The sequence below is a fragment of the Telmatherina bonti genome (genome assembly GCF_933228915.1).
Source record: "Telmatherina bonti genome assembly, chromosome: 10".
NCBI lineage: Eukaryota > Metazoa > Chordata > Actinopteri > Atheriniformes > Telmatherinidae > Telmatherina > Telmatherina bonti.
In genome coordinates this window covers 19,625,043-19,647,177 of record NC_136628.1, presented here as the reverse complement: position 1 = coordinate 19,647,177, position 22,135 = coordinate 19,625,043, and the positions used below count along the sequence as shown (strand labels likewise).

Here is a 22,135-nt window from a genome sequence, read left to right as displayed (position 1 = left end):
TAAAAAAAAGCTAAGCAAAAGTTAAAATAAAAAAGAAATAAGAGCAAAAAAACATAAATTAACAAAGGTGGGAAGAATGAAATGAGTATAACTGGGTGGCAGTACACTCTGGCACTCAATATAGATGCTGTTTGCCTCTTGTTAGTGGTTGATTTAGCTTAGCATAATCCCAAAGATCATTTAGCATTGCTCATTCAAATGGTGATAAATCTCTGGCAGAGTTAATGAGATATTTAAATGGCGCCATTGCTTCAAAGACACAGCTGAAATATCTCTGCAGTAAATAATCCGCCCTTCTCATGTAATATAGTACACAACCATTCCATCCATCTTCATACTGAAGACAAATCAGGTCAATACCACCAGCTTTGCATCACTGATTCCTTTGGGCTAAAAAGTTACTGTTTCGTATCGTTGAAAGTTTCCTTCATATCAATTCGTTTTGTCCCAGACAACAAAACAAAACAAAACCAAAATGAAAATGAAGAACAGTCACATTAATCTCATAAGCAAACAATTTTCTGACCAGTCAGAGAAGGAATATCTTGAAAGTGATGCAGTCTTAGACACACCTTTGTCTTTATGCTTATTGGAAGTGTTTAAAGAACATCTTAAAAGCTGAGTCAGTAATAAATCTGGGATGTGGCAAGAGGAATAGCACAGGGAAAAAATACTAGATTTACATTTAAGTTTAATGAAGCACAATATTGTTGCCCCACTTTATTTGTGTTGGAAAGCTTTTACGTGAACGACCTCACTGAGCATGTTTTACAAGCCACATCTTTTAATGTTCTAACAATCATTTAGTTAATAATAATTTATGATGTTTGGTTAATATCTAAACCAAACATCAAAAAAATGATCAAGGAGTGGTGGAGATGAGGACCCAAACGCAGAACAGGGGACAAGAGGCATGAAGCTAGTGCAGGCAGCCAAGCTAGACAGAAAACACAAGGAAAACTATAAACTAGAAACAGTGAAACAGATCCAAGACCACATAAAAAACTCCACACCATGACATGAAGCTCTTTCACTGTGAGGTCAAACTAAAGAAGTCTGTTTGCGATTGAAATGTGCCGTTTAGAAGCTGATGGCTCTTCGCAACAAACACAAAATTAGATATTAATGTCTTCATAGATACAAGTCTCTCCACTCAGCTGCCATTTTGGAAAAATACCTCTGGGCAGTTATTTTTGGTGAAAGAAGACCAGGCTTCATATCTTATTGAGTTGAAAGAGAGAGAAACATACCTGCAATTTTAACGCACATTGAGACATAAAACCACTCAAATCATAAAAAGCTGAAAACCTTTGTTTACTTTACCCTTTATATGCTTAAAAAAACACTTTTCCTCTCCCCTGCAAAGTGCTGTGCAGAGAGCAGATTGGCTTATATTTCAAGGTGGACAGTGAAAATGCCATGGATTCACATGATATCCTTCTTCTCCATGTTTATTTAAAGCTGCATCATCCAGAGCATTTGTCTGGACTCGTCTCCACAGAGCAGAAACTGTCATGAACCTCTAGTGTGTTTGTGCGTCAACTGATTGGATGTGCTTCCTTGTTAGGCAGATCATTGGTTTATTAGCAAAAGGAAAGATTATTTTGTTTGGTCTTTATATTCAGAAGTATTTTTGTTAGTGTGCTATACTAACGTGAACAAATTGAGTCCTCCTCAACCATAACAGCAAATTTAGCAATAAGACCTTAAAACTGACTTGTTCTGTAGTTTCTGCTTTCAACTTTGGCTGTGTCTCTGTACAAACCACCACTGAGTGTTTGGGGTTTCCACTTCTTGTATATATGCTAGCACACAAATCTAGTGGCTGTAGATTTACTTCTAATAAGTCTAATAAGAAGTCATGGTTCTCTAACTTGGGAGTCTCCAGCACAGCTGCGTTTTCTGCCTTTTGTCCAGCAGGGAAGCAGAGGTGAAATAATAAAAATCAAAGCCCCTTCACGGGTGCCTCGTTTGTTGAATAATTTCAGGAAGGCCTGTCTGAAAGTTATACTTTAAGGTATCTTGTAACAACTGTTAACCCTCTTTGGTCCACATTCTACTCTCTGACAGTCATAGTGATCTGATTCTCATCACCCCACCTCCTTCTTCCCCTCAGTCCCTAGTTGTGACAGATGTTCAGCATATAACACAGTGGCCCATTAAAAATACACACAAGATTCTGATCACTGCGAGTGTGTATTTTTCTACTCGTGCGACAGAGACAAGGAAGAAGAGAGCAGGCGCAAAAATAACCCCTACCCCCTTTACATGCAATAATTGGGTCATTTGAAAGGCTAAGCGTATCTCAACACTAATCAGGCTCTAATTATACTCTGAAAAACTTTGCCCACGCCTTCGTCCCATTCACATAAACACACACACACGCAAACACACATGAACTCTCTTCACATGCATAATCAGGGGATGCAGGTCGCAGCTTTTCCTAGTTAAATCCGGCCTATTAGTGGAAAGATATGAGCGGGTGCACAGATCTGCTCTCTGCCTTCTTGCGCCTTTCTGAAACTGTGGCAACAAAAACCAGCAGCGTGCAGTGTCCATGGAAAGCAAAGTTTATGTTCAGGGGTGGTGGGGGGGGGGGGTTCTAAATACCGGTTTAACATTGCAACAAATGAGTCTGGGGCTCGAACCATAAACCTGGTGATTAGTGATAAACCCGCTCTAACACCTTCACCCCCTCAACCCACACACTTACAGTCATACATGCAAATGCAAAGTGCCACACGCACACGCTAACTTCCAGATGAGTAGCCCCAGCAGAGCAACCAGCGCAGCAATCATAGGAATTTCACAGCTGACTGAAGCTGATCTGGCAGCAGGAATCTGTGTTTGCTGAAATGCTGCGTATGAAAGTGCACGTGCAGTTTAAACATTTGTACTCGTGTGCGTTCATCCACACGAGCTGCGCACGAGTCGCGGCTGAGGGGCTGGTTGGTTGCCTTGCTTTTGTCTTGCCATCACCGGATATGGAATGTTTTTTTGGCAGATGTCCTCTGTGGAAGGTGGCGAGAAATGAGCCCGCTCAGCAAGCCAATGAAAAGCGGAAGAGAGAGTGCAGCATGAGGGCGAGCTGCTTCTTCTCTTAATAGATGTTTGTTCAATCCTCCCAGCACCAGAAAAAATTTCTCTTCCTATCTGTAGGTATGAATCACTCTGTGTCGGCATCCTCTGCTCGCCTACCATTAGTTTGGTTAGTTCCCCATCTGTCTCCATTATAAAGCCTGTTAAATGTACATCAGGACTTGTTATAATATAAATCTCTCATAGTGACGCTCTCTGCTCTTACACCTTGTTTGCACATAGTTTGTTTTGGAAGCTCTCAGAGCGGGAAATTTCCGTCATGCTCAGGGATTAAGCTTGTAAATCAGGCACACACAGATTCAAGACAAGAGACAAAAAAAAAAAAAAAAAAAAAAAAAAAGAAGATGAAGGGGGAAAAAAACTGCAAATGAGATGAAGGGTTACTAATCCAAATACCCAGAATGTCATGTGAATTGTGCAATTTCAACACAGTGACGTGACCGAACGATCATCTGTCACAAGGCTGTTTTATGGGATAACATGCTGCTGCTGCATACTTGCTTTGACAATCGCAGGCAGGCATTGGACAAAACAAGAAGAGGGGATCAGCATCAGGTCTCTCATTAAAAAGACTCCCAATGGAGCATGACTTTAACCACTATAGAACTGGCAGCGCTTGACGCAATCAGTTAGATTCCAAACTGCGTTATCCGGCAGCTGCCAAATCTGCGACCTACAGTGGCAAAATGATTAATGACTTGAGAGCAAAACTACATGTACAGTATTCTGCACAGAAATGAATTTTCTGGGTCAACCCCCTCAATCTAAATCCAGACACACTGTTTCTAATAATTTTCCGCTGATACCAATGTAACTGTTTTTAAAAGACCATTAGCATGATATTAGCACTACAAAGTGCTAAACTCACCCTTTGGCCCGATTTTTCTTGTTGACATTTTTCACACTGTACTTATTTTAGCAAATTCATTCAGCCGGAGTGACAGAAATGGTGTAGAGGACACGGCAGTCGGGAATTACGATGCAGGCCATGAAAGGGAGAGGAGAGAAGATTGAGAGAAAAGAAGAAGGTGTCACAGCTTTTTTTCCATCAGCTAAAGAGAGATGGATGAAGCAAGAAAAGCATGTCAGTTAAACTCCTTAAATCAGTCATAAGATCTGCCTAACTTGAAGGTTGTCAGCTGAACTTCAACATTAGTCATGGAGTTTGGCTGCTGTGAAGGTGAAGATAATCTGGAAGTGTCTCATCCTCCTCTTCTTCTACTGTCTATTTTGTATTGCTGCTCCCTGTGGACTCCCTCTGTGGTTCCTGCAAGGTTGCAGTCTGCTTATTTCTCAACTGTCTCACAATTTTGATCCTCTTGAGTCTCCATCTACAACATAAGATACTTGTATGAACAGATTATAAGTGACTGAGAAGTCTGCAACCTGCCCCAGCACAGATGATGTTAGCCGCGTAGCTTCATTTCACAGCAGCTGCAGCAGATTTCCAGTGATGATGCGTCACAGCATGAGAAACATCTCCAAACGCTACAAAACACTTCCAAAAACCTTTCAAACACTCCTGCAATACAATCACAAGCTCTGCTGGTGAGCTTTATGCTCACTATGCACCATAAAATTGCTAAATATAACACTTCACGTTGAGAAGGCAGGACTAATAGGAAGAGACTGAGTGTTCCTGTTTAGTAATGTGGGAAAAAAGTAACTGAAAATTTTATGGGGAATGTTTGAAAGAATGATATTTTGTTTGGCTTTTTGAGTCACTGAATATCTTCAGATATGTTTTATGCTCATACAAGTGACCATAAAGGCTGCTGGACAACTTCGGAACTATTTTTTCCATGACAAGGTTATAACCTCTTCAGTTGTGCTTTAACAATGAGAGCGATACTTACTCGACTAAACACAACCCAGTTCAAGTGCTATGAAAAATATGCAATAGGTAACAACTGTAATGTGACTTGATTAATCCAGACAAATGATTTAATACAATTTTTTCTCTGTTTTATAAAATACAAAAAGGGCCATCATATTACCGTCTACACTCCCCCCCACTTCCCCCAGACTGTGTTTGTTTGGATAGATGTTTTCTTTCTTTTTTATCTTTTAAATTTTTTTCTTCTATAATGTGTTTTAAATAGTACCTTTAGACCCTTTCATTACATTAAGTGGATAAAAAATTAAGTATGTGGGCTGCATTGTTATTTAGAGTTTTCCTTATTTCTTGACTCAGAGGTTAACTGCAGCTGCATTATGATAAGAAAGAAAGCATATCTGTAATAATCAACAACAGAATGCAGTGTTCTGCAAATATTTGAGTCATTATAATTTTTTATTCATTTTCCGACATTATGAATGCAGACATTTAGCTACAAAAAACATTTATGAACCCTTGTTAAAATGAGAAAAATATGCTCAAACTTACACAAACACACACACCCACTGTTTTACAAACACAACATGTGAATAAAAACCCAGACTTTATTTGCTCACATCAGACACAAACCAAAGTCACACATTCATTTCTTTTTTTTTTGCTAATTTATTATTAAATTATATAATTTGTGACTTGCTATTTACTGGCCCTTTTCCTTTAGACAGTATAAAAAAAAGAAGAAATTTATGCCCCAGGAATAGAGACAGGGACACTTTATATGACATTTACAATGCTCGCAGTTGTGTTTTTAGCTCACTGAACATTCACTGCCCCAATATCGTTGCTGGGTGAAAGCACTTGTTATTGTTATGACAGCATGAGTCACTTTTTGTTGAATTATAAGTATTTTGGTGGCTGTAGAGCATTTTGGACAAAAGGTTAACTGATGTGCCCTGCTGTGTATTTGAGAGCATGGTGTGGTAAGCATTTTGTGGCAGTGGACATGGTGCTGAGGCCAGTATTAAAGCAATATCATTCGCAATTCATTGCATGCATTCATAAGCTCTCTGGGCTATTTGGTGCTTTAGACTATGATATGTCATCTCTTTATCACACACAGCTTTTAATGTATTATATGAGAATAATCTAGATTGTATTTCAGGCTCTGCTTTCGATTGTTTCTATCTGTTAATACTCCATCTGCCCACAGTAATTTGATCACTCATTTTTCTATCTGTTTTTTTTAATGATGAGCATGTATTTTTATTTTTTTCACTTTATCTCAGAGTGTTACATAGTTTTTTTTTTTTAAATGACAAAGCTCTAAATCAACAAAACGGGGAACGGTATTCTTCCAAAGAGCTGCCTGACATGCCCTGACTGTAATCCAGACTTCTTTTCCCACACTTTCTTGTGACTACAGCTCATATATGTTGCCCCCTTTTTGTTTTTCAAATTTTGTGATAGGTCTCAAATCTCTGTCATTCATCATTTTGATAAAAAAAAAAAAAACATCAGAAAACTCTTCATAGAAGGTCTTTCTGATGTTTTTTTTTTTTTTTTTTTTTTTTTTTTTTTTGTAGAGAGGCATTTGACTATTGAGGATTTCATTCAATTTTTGTCTGTTTTCAGCATCCTTTGCAAAGGTTACGACTGCACTCTGATTCATTGAGAGGATGTGCCATCTGAAAGGCTAAACTTTGGTGAAAAAATTTCCATTGCAGATTTTGAATTCCTCCACTCCCAATCAAAAGCTTACCTTAGCGAACCAAGTGGAAAGGCGTGCTTCGCTTCCATTGTAGGGTGTCCCTGATCTTTTTCAGTACAGGGTTTTATTTCCCTTTCTCAAGGCCACACACAGCATACACAAACATTTAAAATACAAATGTGAGTACCCATGGAAAAACACGCAAACACAAGAATTTGCAATTACATGCCCCTTGAACCCCCCCCCCTCCTACAAACTAAGGCTCACATAAAAGCTTATATTAACCACATTTGCATGCATAGAAGCATTCACTTGCTTTCTTCTGCAAGCTCGTACGAATTGCATTGTTTTACAAACAAATGCCATCCCACGCACACAGACAGTGTGCAACAAACCAGAAAAACACATACACACAATCCCAAACACCAGTTGGAAATCAATTATGAATGCATATATCCACCTCTTGCCCCCTTTTATACTCACCCAGCCCACCCTCACCATGACTGCATAAGCATCTCATTTCTCACCTGCTTTGTATGACTTTCCCTTGACTCCTTCACCGTTCTCTCCTCTTTTCTTTCTCCTCTGCAACTAAATTTTCCAGATGTGTCTGAGATTGATCCAGTATAGTTCTAAAACCTTCATCATGACACTAGACAGCTGGTAGCTGGATTTTCCTCATTTCAACTCCAACAGATAAATTGCCACTGAGTATAAGCAGGAACATAAACATGTATGTGTGTGTGTGTGTGTGTGTGTGTGTGTGTTGAGGTGGGTTTCTGCTAATTTATTAACTTCTTTGCCTCAGAGTTTTGCATGATGAAGAAATGTCTCAATGCACCCGGGTAAAATATATGCTATAACCTCCCCCAATATTTACACGCACACACACACAAAACACACACACACACACACACACACACACACACACACACACACACACACACACACACACACACACACACACACACACACACGCACTTTCAATTCCAAATTTTACTCTTTCTTTATCTTCTTTTTTGTCTTTCCCTCAATTAATGCCCATATGCTAGAAGGCCCCCAGCTCTGCATGTGCTCCTTTGAAGTGATGTAGATTTAAAAAACAAATGTCTGGAAAACCCTAAATGAGCTCTCGCAGAGCGGAGAACAGACACAAATCCACACATTTTCTCAGAAATACATTTATTACCATGCATATACTTACAGTACAACAGACGTGCAAAAACATGCAGATCTCAGATAAGACTGCAATTTATCAGTGTGCCTCCAAATCCTTCAATAAATGCATACACAGGCACCATGTTTTCACTCTTTCATCTGACCTCTATTGGTTTCATAAATGCTCAGATGGCACATGTGCTGAGAGATAGGTAGGAATACAATAAACTAGTACAAGTGTGTGTCCTTCAGAATGTTCTTGTAAAAAAAAAAAACTCACTTGTGCTGCATTCAAGAAAAAAGCAATCTCTCTTGAATGTAGAGCAGAGTTGGGAAATTGGATTTTGAAGCCATTTTGTGCACCTCTTTAACTCCACAGATTTCTCTGTTCACTGTATTCGCTACACTGGGATTTGTTACGTGTAGTACAGTGCGTTATCTTTTTTTCTCTGGTTGGCCTTAAAAACCGATTACAGTTTCATGCATAACACTGTGGACACACTTAGGAACATGCACACACAGTCGGTGCACTCGTATGTACAGAACTTCCTGCTGTGTTCAGCTTGTGTTTACATCCTCTCCCATCAGGCCTTGGGGTTGCCCTCGCAACATTTAACAACTAAGTAATTATCTAGAGTAATTCTCAGCTGAAAGCAGAAGACAAAACACACGTGTGCACAAATATGTTCTGTGGGATGTGTAAAGACAAAAAAAGTACGCATAAGTTGAGAAATAATGATAGCTGAACATGCAGACGTGAACATTGCCAGTGCAGTTTCATTATATGCTCAATTCCAGCTTAAATTTGATAGACTGCAGATAACTACTGAAAAGATGGGAGCCTGTGTTCCCGTGTAACTGGCTGCTGATTAGCCTACCTGAGTTACAGTCATGCCTGTGAAGCATTTTTTTTTTCCTCTTTAAATCTGCGGTTTTCTGTGCAGATTTCATTTACACAGAACGGAACAAAATAAGCCGTCAACAGCAGATGTTGTCAGCTGAAATGACAGCTGTCTCTAGCAGAATCCATCAGCTTAAGCAATCTAATAGCGATGCCAAAACTCTTAGCTTATGTCTACAATCATCCCTCTCCAATCTTTATCTATTGGACACTTAATATTGGGGGGTTAATTAATATTTCAGTACTTTCTTATCATCAGTTTGCAGTGTAGGTTATTATGTTTTTCTTTTTGCAGCTGTTGGTAAAAAGCAATACAGAACAAATAATACTTCATGAACAACACTTTTTAAAAAAATTGAGGCCACATTATGAGTAAATCTACACAGAAACTGGATGCTTACATAAAATGGTGATTGAATGTGTGAGATTTATGCTATAGTGTTGAGATTATAGCCTGCAGTCTAGTGGAGAGGGATCTGCTGTTATCTCATCCTTTTTTATGTTTCAGCTGATGCATTTTACTAATGACAGACATGATACCAACAGCACGATATGACAACTGTATCCTCCAGAAAGTCTTGCTGCAGATGATTGACGTAAGAGACGTGAAGCTTACCATGCTATTAAATTACAGTATTGAAGAAAATGTTTTCTTCTAAAATAATCATGTAAGGAAAGATTTTGGGTTAGTAGGCTGCATCCTGCTGTGATACTGTAGCTAATAACATGTCTGACATCGAAGTAACGCGGCTCTTTTGTGTTTTTGTGACTGCACTTGTGTTCACATTTTTAGACAAGCACATTTTTTTTGCAGTCACATAAAGAACATGCACACTGTTAAGCAACCCTGTCAGTCTGAAAAATAAAAATGTCACATTTTAACACAAAAACAAAAAACAAAACTATGATATTAAAAGTTTTTCTTTTTCCATAGTGAAGAAGAACTTTTTGTTGCAATAAAAAAAATAAAAAAGGAATTAAGGAAGACAATTACATGTTGGACCAATCTACTGTGTATGTAATTTTGCATGCATACACAGTCTGTGCATGTTTGCAAAAAATGTTTGCATACATACACATTTTACCCTTCCCTAAATTTAATAATGCTTGTTTATTTAAACAGAAAATAACCAAAACTTGTACTCAATACTGCTCCTATATGGAAAATTTAATTAACATGTAAAAAATTTAGGAAAATCTAAATAAAGTTTTAAAAATTATTATCACCTAAAGTTACACTTATTTATAAAGTTACACTTATTTATAAAAACTTTGGGGCAATTTTGCATCTCCTGTCACTTGAAAAACATTTTTTCTTCTGTGATAGTGCAAAGTTTAAAAATTTCAAGTGCAAGTTATTGGTTTTCACATTTCTTCTTCTTTATCTCAAAATTGAATATTTGTTGCTCTTTAGAAGTGTCTCATTCATTGTTTTACATGTTTGACAGTGAGATGAAAGCAGAATGATGGGAAAATGCCATTTGCATTCTGTACATTAGCAGAGTGCACGCATGTGCTCCTAGAATATGCAGATGCGTTCATCTGCGGCTGAGCATGTGTCACAAATCCTCAAATCAAGTTCTTTTTTTCTCTCCTTACTTGTAATTACCTGCAGTCACCTTTCAGCTCGAGCGTAAATCCCACTTTAATTATGTTGCTAGGATGAAAACTATCTGACACAAGAGAAATCCTGAATGATGGGATTTAGGAAATATGGCTGCAGATTTGCACAGTGGAGTTGTTGTTGGTTGAAAAAAAGCAGTTTCTCCTCATAGAAAACTTTTTAATGCACACATACGGCCAAATTGCTGTAAGTTAGTTTTATAATAATAAAAAAAATCAAGCTTGTGTTGAAGTTGCTTCATTGTCACCTATAAAAATCACATAAACGACAAAATATTTAAGACATGATGAGAAAATGTATTTTCTGCAATCAGTGAAACTACAGCAGCTTGCTTTTTTTTTTTTTATATTTTATCGTTGGACATGCATATTATACTAAAGTGAAGAAAAAGTTTTTGCTCACCTCTAATACATTTGCATAAAATGTCCAGGAAGCAAATATTGGCCGGCCTATTCCGAGTTAATTTACACATCAGTATAATATCTGCCATAATACTTAACTTAGCTGCATAAATCTTAACAGATGTTGCTTCATGTAATGATACCATGTTGTCATAATTGTATGCCAATGACTATACAACATGAAAAAAGCTCAAATTTAAGGGAGAAATTCTCGTACAAATGATTTTTTAATTATTATTCTCGTCTTATTGCCATTATACTTAACTGGTATGATCCTTTCTCTTCAAGATGCTTTGTTAATAACTTTGTATTTGCAGTATTTTCAGGAAAACTTAATAAAATCCTGGGGAGGGAAGCCCCCTTGGAAGATATAAAAAGCATAGTACTACTAATACTTAAAACTGAGCCGTTTTAATGTACTTATTAATAAAGACGTGAATGTCCAGCTCGCTGTGTGTTTGTGTGTACAGGTGTATGTGTGAGAACATGTGGAATCATGTAGAAAAGAATGCGAGTCGGCAAGATAAAGGTGTTTAGATATCGATGTTGAGATGTGGGATCTAGGTGTACAGCTACAGTAACGGAGACGAGATGGTAAACTAAGAGATGAGGGAACTTGGGGATTGCAAAACAAATACTTTGTGAGTAACTAGCTGTGTACATGAGGGAACTAGATTGCAGTCTATGTATTCCAAGTGATATAGCTGTGATATTTGACCTCAGGCAGAGTGGATTTAGAAGTGACCATTTAGAAATGGAATGTTGGTAAAAAAAAAAAAAAAAAAGTGTTTGCTTACAGACCAAAAGAAGTTGTTTGATTGTTTTTTTTTTTTTTCACAGTCAAATGTTTAAATAAGTATTTGGAAAAGTATGGTATTAAATTGTAAATTGCTGACAGGCTGCTTGCACTGAAACATTTATAGTGAATGCACAGCCGTTCTCTGAAAAAAGTATTTATTAAAACATAGTCACACATCAAGCAAGCTAACTTTATTTCTCACTGACTTCTTACAGTGCTGTTTTTATTGTAACGTTCCACACAAGTTCTCTAAAACTTGACAGTGAAAAAGTGATAAAATTAAGTTTTTCCCAAGCTTGCAGTGAAGTTTCAATTGATCACAAGGAAATGCATTTTTTTGAGTGACAATCCATATATCGCAAGCACCAAACAAAGTTACGAAATGTAGAGATGACGTAACTTAATAAATAAACATTGCTCCATACTCTATACTGTATTCTTCACAATGATGAATTATTGCTGTCACATTACATGTTGCCTCAGAAAGGAACCTAAAAATGGTTTCAGAAGGGACCGCATTACAGAGAAATGTGAAGGCAGAAGTGGTGCACACATGTGGTACACCACTTCTGACCAGCCTCATAAATGTTGCATAGCATGTGACAGGTCTGTCGTCACAAATGATGGTCCAAATCATTTATCTTTCTTTTAAAACAGGGTTCTGATGCTGATTTTATATTTAACCAGAATGACATTTGTAGAAAATACGACAATGTGGACGATTTCCTTCAGGTGTAACATCTGCTCCCAATCTATCTAACATCAACTCAAACCTGAAAAAATTTGGGATGTTCTGCAAAAAATTGGTACGGTAATAATGTGTATTATATTTACATCTCTTTCAAAACCACATTTGCATGGTGTGTTACGATGGTAAAAAAAAAAAAAAAAAAAATTAAAATGCCTTTTTTATGAAGAAATTTCTACAGTATCCCTTTTGATTTAAATAAGATGTACAATGGATCATCATCCAGTATGTGAAATTTATTAAGGAAATATCTCTAGAAGGACCAGTGAGATGTGTTTGTTTCATGCTTCATATCTTAGAAGATGAGATTAGAAAGTTTAGTGCATATGTAATGTGTGTATTAATGGACCTGCACCACGCGTAACTTAACTATACACAGCAGAGCAGCCCTTATGGAGATCCTAAAATACTGCTCTGTGGGTTTTCTGCCTAGAGACACACACAGATACACAGAGATTGAGTAAGAGAGTAAAGATGAAAGAGGGAGAGCAGCACAGCACAAGGCAGGATGGGCCTGAATGAATAATAGGCAATCTATAATGGATGACAAGTTGACCAAGTTCTTTCTCCCTCCCTTCTCTTTTTCTCTTTTTTTTTCCCCCTTTGCGAGACGTTTTTTCCACTTTCTCTGTTTGTCATCTGTGCTCTTCTCTCCCTGTGACACCATGTCTCTGCTTTGAGGCACATGTTCTGGAAGAAGACAGTGACTGCCATCCTCCCCTGAGCCTCTTAACCGCCTTTGGAAGAGAGCCGCTTTACTTTATGGGCTTCTCAAATCTCCTGGAAATGCTCTCTTCTCTCTGCTTTGCAAAAAAGTCCGATTAGAGGACGAGCCATGTAACACGAGGAGAGAGAGGGGGCTGTGAGTTTTCGTTCTTTCTCTCTTGCTGTCACCCCACAAACACACACACTTTTTTTTCCCTTTTTTTCCCCTTTTTACCTGATTATGAAATAAGAAATACTACAAACGATGACAGACACTGAGAGCTGCAACTTCTAGCGCCTGATAGTACTGCGCTACAGCTTCTGCTCTGCTATTAGGCGAGCTAAATCATAATCCTCCCAAAAACACAGATTAAACTCTGCATTAGAGACACTTGGTGAGTCATGTAATGAGTCAGAACTTCAACACAGGTGTAGAAAAAAGGAATTCATCAATGTTGTCACTCTCAGTCGGTTAAAATACATGTTTCCTGCTACTTTTACATGGTTTTTGTCCTTAATGTTAAAGAATATAATCAACATTTACTCTTAGGTGACTGATTTCATTGCATGTGATGGAAAAATGCCACCACACGCGATCCTTGCTGTACTCAAAGCTAGGAGAGTAAATCCATCACCACAGTCTGTATAAAACCACACATTTCTTGACCAAACTGTCACAAATCAAGGCTTGGAAACTGAAAAAGAGTGCCAACACAAGATGGGAAGATTTTTTTTTTTATCAGTCCACACAGCAGCTAGCAGCTCAGTCCCGCTGTGAGCGACTGGCTCCTGCGGTCCAGTTAGAAACAGCCAGTAAACTGCCAGAAACTGTAGTCTACCACAGCTTGTGGGGTAGAGCTGTTAGTGCTGCGCTATCCCTCAGTGCAGTCTGTAGAGAGTGTCTCCAGGAGGAATAAATGCACTATGAAATGCACTTAGGAGAACTAAACGGCTTCCATGAGGAAAAGGAGTCAAAAGTCTGGTTTTAGGGAGTGTCCCTGGGTCTTAAAACCTACATAAGTAACAGCTCGATGTGAAAGGAATTTAAAAGGCAAATTCTTAAATTTCTTTCTTTCTTTATACATTGATTCATCTCCCCTTATGAACATTTGCACCTGCTCTGTGAAAACAGCACGGCATGGTTCGCTGTGTTTTGCAGTCAGCAGGACGGGGGAATCTCCATGATGTTTTGTCTACAACAGCTGTGTTGGTTGTCCATAAGCTCCTAAGCTCCCATCCCCACTGTGCCTCTCCCCGTGGTTGCTTAGACCTCCCATGGTGTTCTTCTAGTAAGTTTATTGTACATATCAAAAGAGAGCACTGAGCATATTACGTCATGAAGTGAGCTGGAAATGATAGCCGGGCGTTCACACACTGTTTCTACTTTTAGTGTCAGTGTTCTAGGCTTAATCCACCTTTTTGTTGAGACAGAGACAGCAAAGAGACAGGCGAAGGTGGAGAAGACTACCTGAGAGGTTGGATTTGTGACTGTATTTGGGTTTAAATCCTAGAACTGAATGAACAATAGTGTGGTGAAGACGAGTTCAGAAGGAGAAATAAAGAGACTGAACACAATTAAGGAAGCAAAAAAAAAAAAAAAAAAAAATAGATCAAGGAGATGGGAAGAAATCACACCTGAAACAAACACCGGCTCAGGTGATCCTCTTCTCCACACTGACTCCTGACTTAGCTGGCATCCGCATCCTTCTGTGCTTTGGGACCTGCTCAGTTGTCCATCACTCCGTTTCAGTCCGAAACATTTGAGCTTTTCCATCTCCTGCTTTCACTCTCAGTCAAAGCAGTTCACTGATTCTTCAGTGAAAGACAAAAATCAGAAACTGTTGTTGCTTTATTATTATTGCTATTTTGGTTTAGTTTGATCTCTCCTCATCCATCTTTCAGCCGTTACACATCAATAGCCTCTCTCTTTCTCAGTACAGCAAATGCCTGCGAGGACATCAACTGAAATATTTAACACAGTTCTCCCTGAATCCACACACAGCATACAAGCAGCACTACGTTAGCAGCACTCCAAACAGCACTGTTTTGTCCACCGTAGCATGCTCAGTACCCATCACTAATTGGCTTCCTTCCAGGCTTACAGGGCTGGAACTTGGTTTAAATTAATCTAACTTTGTTTTTCGATAATTCTGTGATCAGACGAGTTGAGTCCAGGATGGTGTAACAACAACATCATCACACCAGTTTGACATTTAAGCTAAATGCTAAAGTGACTGAATGTAAACAAAAATGTAAGCTCTTTTTTTAGATGGAGACAGTTGATGGATTGATAAAATAATAATAATAATTGGTTTGTTTTGTTTTTATTTCTGTGAAAACTGAATATGTGTTTTCAAAGAAGAAAACACAAATGACATTTTAACAATTTAATACTCAGCGTGATAGATGTTTTTTGTAACTAATGGGCTATTTTCATAATCTGTCTTGAAATGGGAGTGAAGTGACTTCATTTTTCATGTATTTCTCCTTTTATGTTGCCATGCTCTAAATATGTCTCTGTCTGTGTAAAATCCTGTACACCATTAACTTAAAACCAAACCCCTGCTTCACAGATATTTAGCTGCATCTTGGATCAAAGAAGAGGACCCGGTCCGCCTAAAAACGCAGGTCTCAGTCTGTTTTAAGTGGACCACATACAGGAAGCAGACAAAGTCACAAAAAAAACCCAGTCACTTCATGTATTTGGCAGAGCATTGCATTATGGGTAGCTATCATGTTAAGGGTTCTCTGCCTCATCTGTTGTACATACTGCGTCCATTATTGCTGTGTATTTCTGGAGAATATTTGCTTAAGACAAAATAAAAAGAAACAAAACAGTGATTGTTTGTCCTCCATGTTGAGCTTACAAATGGAGGAAAATGAAGTTTTCTTCTTCATGCTTTCTTTTGCTGAATACTAGTGCAGCGGCATCTCTGGTGAGAATGGGGACATATTGTTGTAAAGGTTTGGCGCGTTTGACCAAAGTGCAACGTGAACGCGATCTCAGGATGGATACACCCCCCTACAACTGACCAGAGTCCCCAATCAGACCAAGTCTAGGGGACTATCCTGATGTGAATGCACCCTAAAGCTTTCCTCAAGTGATCCTTTCACATGCAGACCAGGAATCTAAATTGACAACCTTTAGAAACTGAGGAATCTTGTTTGACCAAGCCAAGCACAACTGCACCAGAAAGGAGTAGGTACTGAACAGGAGTGGAGCTCAGACAAAATCTGAAATTAGGATGAAACTGGTAGTAGGGGTAGTAGCTGCAGTGTCTTCCTGCAGGAAGTACAAAATCCAAAGAAACAATTACAGTCCTATTGACTTCACAAGAGTTGGTGTGTGTATATGTGCATCTGGGCATGTGTGGACACACTGCTGTTTGACTGACAGCTGAGGTAATTATAGTTCCACTGTGGCAGTAACCCCCCACACAACATCTCAGGCTGAGTCCTTGCACTTTAGCACTGATGAACCCCAGCACAGAGGCTACTGCCTCCTTTCCTCTGCTGAAAATATACCTACTAAATGGCCGAGGGAGGAAAGACACATGAAGCGAGAAGGAAAATAAACAAAAGAAAGAAGTTGCACTGGCAGGCTTAGACTGAACTGACCAGCTGGGAGGGAAAAAGTGATTAAAATGTAGGCAATGGAAGGAAATCAGGCCAGTAAAGTGGCCAGTGGTGGCAAGAGTGGGGAAGAGTGTGGGGTGGGAAAGGGTGACAACTGGCGGATGTGGAACTAAAATAAACCTGCCAGGAAGAGCTGGGCTGAGAAAACGCAAACATTTTTGATATGGAATGAAAAATAAAAAAAAAAGGGGGGGGGGGGCACTGACAGAAGCATGGGGGGGAAAGAAAATCCTAAGAAAAAAGCATATCAGTCAGGTGAACGTCAGTGTGGAGGAAAACATTGTATAAGAAAGAAAATAAGACAGCCCAGTCTGGGTTGTCATAGTTATTTGTGAATTCATTTCTCTGTTTGAGAGCAAGTCTTTTTTTACAAGTTCTTCTGTAGGGTTAAAAAAAAACACTGCTAGATTAGGTTATGCAATGAATACATAAGTGCTCTGAATGTACTGTTTGTATTAACAGTGAGCATCCATTGTTGTAACTAAGATGGTGAGTAATGCGAAAAAGGCTGCATTCTCACCCAGCAGTACTGGATATTTTTCGGCTCATTGCTTCATGGAGAATAACTGTTGTTTTGGTTCACTCTCTCTTTTTTTTTCATTTGTGCTATTTTCAGCAGTTTCCAATGAAAGAGCTCTGAAAACAAACTGCATTAACAGCGCCATTAACAGGTTATGTTTACCAGCTAGTTGGCATTGCAGTGGAGAATAGTGGAGCTGCTAAAGAAGAGCTGATACATGAACCTTAGCCAAAAACATTTGAGCCTGGATATTACACATTATGTCTGAATAAAGTGCAATCCTCCTTAAAATACTAATTAATATATGATAGACTCTGGTTTATGGCAATATTTCCCTGGATGGTAATGTGGTTGCATCACACTTAGCTTTTAGCTACATAATAACCTTTCTGTTTAGCAATAGCTTGTCTGGATGGCCTGGTGAACTGTCCTAATTTTATCCATTTAAAATGATATATTAAGCAATTTGTTATATTCTGTGAACATTTGATTTCAGCCATAAATGTTGCATTTCTCACCACGGTTGTATAAAGACTAAATGCTCATTTGGAATATTTTAAATGCAGATCTTTGAGATAAATTAGATTTGTATTCACTTTTAATTAATGTGTTTTGTTCATATTTCCATGTCTGATGCTTGTACTTAATAGAAAATAGAATTGACTACAGTTTTTTAGACAATGTTCTGGCAATACCTTTGCACTGTTTTGGACCTGCTTTCAGTGAAATATGTTAGCAATACCCCCTCATTCATTCTTAATGAGCCTTTTACTGCAACATCAAACTGTTTTTGTTGGTTTGTGCATCTTGCATACTAGAGGTACATATTGACACAACAGTTTTAACAGTTTCTGTTGAAATTGAGTGAATTACACGTGTCTCATGATTTTGTGAGTTAAGACTTGTCTGTAAGAAATAAATTCATTCACACAGATATTTATGTACAGAGGATCAAAACTTTGTTCCGAGGAGGGCAGGCTTGATGGATGGGTCAGTAAACCGCCACGAGACCATGATGATTCAGTTTTGACTTGGCAGACAGCCGTTTTCATCCCACATCAACATTAACATTGTCCTGCTTCTTCAACCTCAACTATCCTTATTGTGATTTTCTCTTTTTGGAAGGTATTTACAAGCTGCTTTGTCTGGTGATAAGAGTGCAACAGCAGGAAACGCTTGCTCGGTGAGGTTATTACAAATAACCAAGTATTTTATTAACTTTGCACGATTTGATTTGCTTGTTTAAACGTTTTGGTTTAAAGTCTGCTCTCGGTGAACACTTTGTAAACAGGCTTAAATTTAAACTCATAAGCAGCTGGTTAAACAAGATTTCTTTTTTCCTCCCCTCACTCTTCCCCACTTAAGCTGTCTCTCTCTGTGTTCCAGGCCTTCATAAGTTTGATGAAATATTCATCTTTTTCTGACGTAGCCCTTTACTCTTTCCCTCCATCTCTCTCCCTCTGCCTCATCTGTCATGAAAATCCAAATCAGTCATTTTCCTCACTCTGAACCCATCTGTGCATCCCCTCCTTTTCAATCTTTCCCTTCGTCTCTTGTCACCTTTCCCTGATGTTTTTTTTTTTTTTGTCTTTCTTCTGTCCTTTTTTTTCTTTTATCCATATCCCAAAGTAATCTGTGGATTTGGTCTGCGCAGCAACCAATATGGGAGTTTAATGTATATGGTTAGAGTGGCAGATTATATAAGATAATACACCTTAGAGGAACTTTGTTCATTTGCTATTTGATATTGCGTAGTGAAACATTGTCAACTGAGTCGCACACCACACTGCAGATAGATAATAATAAGAAAATAATTAAAGACAACTATTTGTCTTTAAGGGACTGAAGTAACACATAACTTCATATTTCTGCTGCTCTGCAGCATATATTACATCATTTATACTTATTATGCATAAGTCACGATTCAGCTGAAGCGAGGCTCATGCATCTCATCATTGCATTTGACATTTCAGGGTCAAATTTTTTAATATCTGTTCCCGCACAATTGAATCATGTTTGGCCCGACTCCTGCTCAGTTTCGGTTTTGTGCTTTCGCTGCAGCTTTTGCTAAATGGCAAAGGAGGAACACCAAATGCAGTTAGAACTGAAAACCTCCTGCAGAATTCACTTTCTCCAAGGCCGTGTGATTCCTCAGAACAGTAATAACACAAAATTTGAACTACACCAAATGCAGGAAGTTAAAAAAAAGACACTGAAACTAAATATGGGGATTGTATTAATGGATTCATTCGTTTTATCTTTAGGTAGCTAACTTTCAAGAATCTGTCATATATTTTAAAAAACTGCTTATGTCACCAGATGTGCTTTCACATACTGTTATTAACAGTTCTATGTGAAACTGTTTTGCATATATGTGAAAGGAAAATATGAATTAAAGACATTTATACAAGCTGCTTGAGGATGAAAAATCAATGCTATTGTTTAGCTGTGTTTTCTCTAGAATCAAAACCCATTTTTGTTCACGTGATTGCTTGTGCGAACGACACCCAAATGCATTTAAACTTCAGAGCTATATATATATATTTCTGTATAAATGATCTATATTATAAAGGTAAAGCTGCCTGAATTGAGAGGAAAAATGAGAAACTCTTTTGGAGTTTGCATTTTTCATCACATTTTTCTAAAAAAATGTGAAAAAAAATTGAAAATGCAAATAAAAATATGTAAAAAGCTAGACTATATGTCAGGGATCATTAATTCTGGACCTTTTGGATCAGTGCCCTGCAGGTTTTAGAAGCTCCCCTGCTGCAACACATCTGATTCAACTGAATGGGTCATGAGGACTTGTGCAGAACTTGACAACAAGCTGTTGGGGATCCATTTAATTTGAACCAGGTTTATGGCAGCAGGAAAATGATTAAAATCTGCAAGACACTGGCCCAAAAAGCCCTTGGTCATTCCTAGACTCTATGTATGTTTATGTAAATCTCCCCAAAATGCAGTTAAGGTATATGGGCAATGTCATTACATGATATTGTTTTTTTTTTGTTTGTTTTGTTTCTTTGGGTTTTTTTTTGTCCAGATAGTATAAGTAAATGGTTAAACATATTAATCTAGCAGTCTGTATAAATATTATGAAATATTGTAAATGTAACTAAAAACTCTTGATAATTAAAACTGAACTTATAGTAAAGTCCAGAATTTATTGAGCGTCTATTTACAGCAGAGTCATCACCTATTCTGATTTGTAGCCCAGCAGATGGCTTCCCTCATCTTTCTTTTCAGCAGTGTGACGCTAACAGTAAAGAAGTCCATTAAAGAAATGTAACTTCTGGAGAATCCCCAGAACGGTTCAGTCTGAAAAGTCTTTAAAATGTGCAGCTTCTGATCACTCCCGCACAGACACTGCCTGCAAATGATATCTCCAGTGCAATATGACAGCAGTGCTTTCTGTGATGGTTTGTCTTCATTTTAGTACAATGGGAGAATGTGGTGAAGCGCTGTCCATCTTCCTAAAGATGAATTGTTTATAAGTTAAGTAAAAAGATGTATGCCTCTGCTGAAATGTTTACATTCACAGCTTTGACATCCTCAGCAGGCGCCATGTTGAATCATGAACAATAACACTCAGAAGAGCAGAGAGTGACTGCTTTAATAGGAATTTGGTTAAGGATCAAAATACAATTCATTACTTTCAAACTTCATAAACATACCAACATCACTGTTATTTCATCTGAGTGACTGTCAGACGTTGGCTATTTCCTTTGTTAAGAGGCCAAGTTAAAGCATTTTATCATTTATATCACACTGGTTGCTTTTCAGAATTATGTTTAATGCCATCTTATTAATTGATTTGGGCATTGGAGCACAGATATAAATCCATTTCAGTTCTATAAAAAAAAAAAAGTGTCAACTATTTGGATGAAAATCAACCTGTGGGCTTGCATTTGTATTTCTCAATTGTAAAGAAGTGAATCTACCTTTGTAATTCTCTGCTGCTGACTGAAATAGAGACCACACAGCCTTGTCTCTACATGATACAAAGAGAGCACGACTACATATTATGAGCCTCTGAGCCAATCAACTACTCCAGAAGAGAAGCTTGTCCAATGAAGGAAGAGGTGGAATTTGAGGTGGATAAAAAAATAACTGAAGAGCTGCACTGAGAGGAGCAACACTCAGAGAGAGAGAGAATGTTTGAGCTCTGAGGCTCATAAGACTCAAAACGAACACATCTTGTCTTAAAGTAATCTTTTCTCACTGAAGCATTGAAAAAAAAAAAAAAAAACCTGAACACAAAAAGTGCACACAATCTGTGCCCGATAACTGAGGATACTAATTAAAATTTCCACTTGCTTATTATGCGTTCAATTCTGCTCTGTCCTGTAATTGGCTGTTTCTTTGTTGATTGCGTTGTTTGTACTGAGCTGTCTGCAGTTATTTTCCTGCCTGTCCACGTCGCAGGAGTTTTAGATCTGTGAATGCGAAATACACTGTGTAAACAAACCATTAACACCACGGAAAGTTGCAAGTTTCCCTGTTCACATTCACAGCAGAGAACATAAAACATTCCACATTGATGTATAAATGTTTTGATTTCTTTTTCACCTAATGTCAGCGCACAAAGAACCCAGTGTAACATGCGAGGTGACGTCTCTCCCCAACAGACCATAATAGAAACAACGTACATGCATGATTTTAGATATTACTGCATGAAGGTCTCTGTCATTCTCTGATACACACACACACACACACACACACACACACACATGCACGCACTCAAGCGCACTAAGGCAGAACTGCTGACAGCAGTCTCTGGATTATCTCTGAGCTTCTCCATCCTTTATGATTCACACAACCATCACTGTCTGTCGCTGTCCATTTCTCCGTTTTCTTTTTCTCTTGTCCCTCTTTTGTATTCAACCTCCCACATACTTGTTTTTGTTATTATTCTTCACTCTTGTGTATGTGTGTGTGTGTGTGTGTGTGTGTGTGTGTGTGTGTGTGTGTGTGTGTGTGTGTGTGTGTGTGTGTGTGT

General features: G+C 38.2%; 1 protein-coding gene across 1 annotated transcript in view; it reads right to left on the bottom strand.

Moving 5' to 3' along the window:
- The window catches only part of rtn4rl1a (reticulon 4 receptor-like 1a), a gene marked incomplete at both ends in the record, with an annotated part of 79,047 nt that overhangs the window by 7,939 nt on the left and 48,973 nt on the right, over positions 1–22,135 (bottom strand). The window lies entirely within an intron of this gene.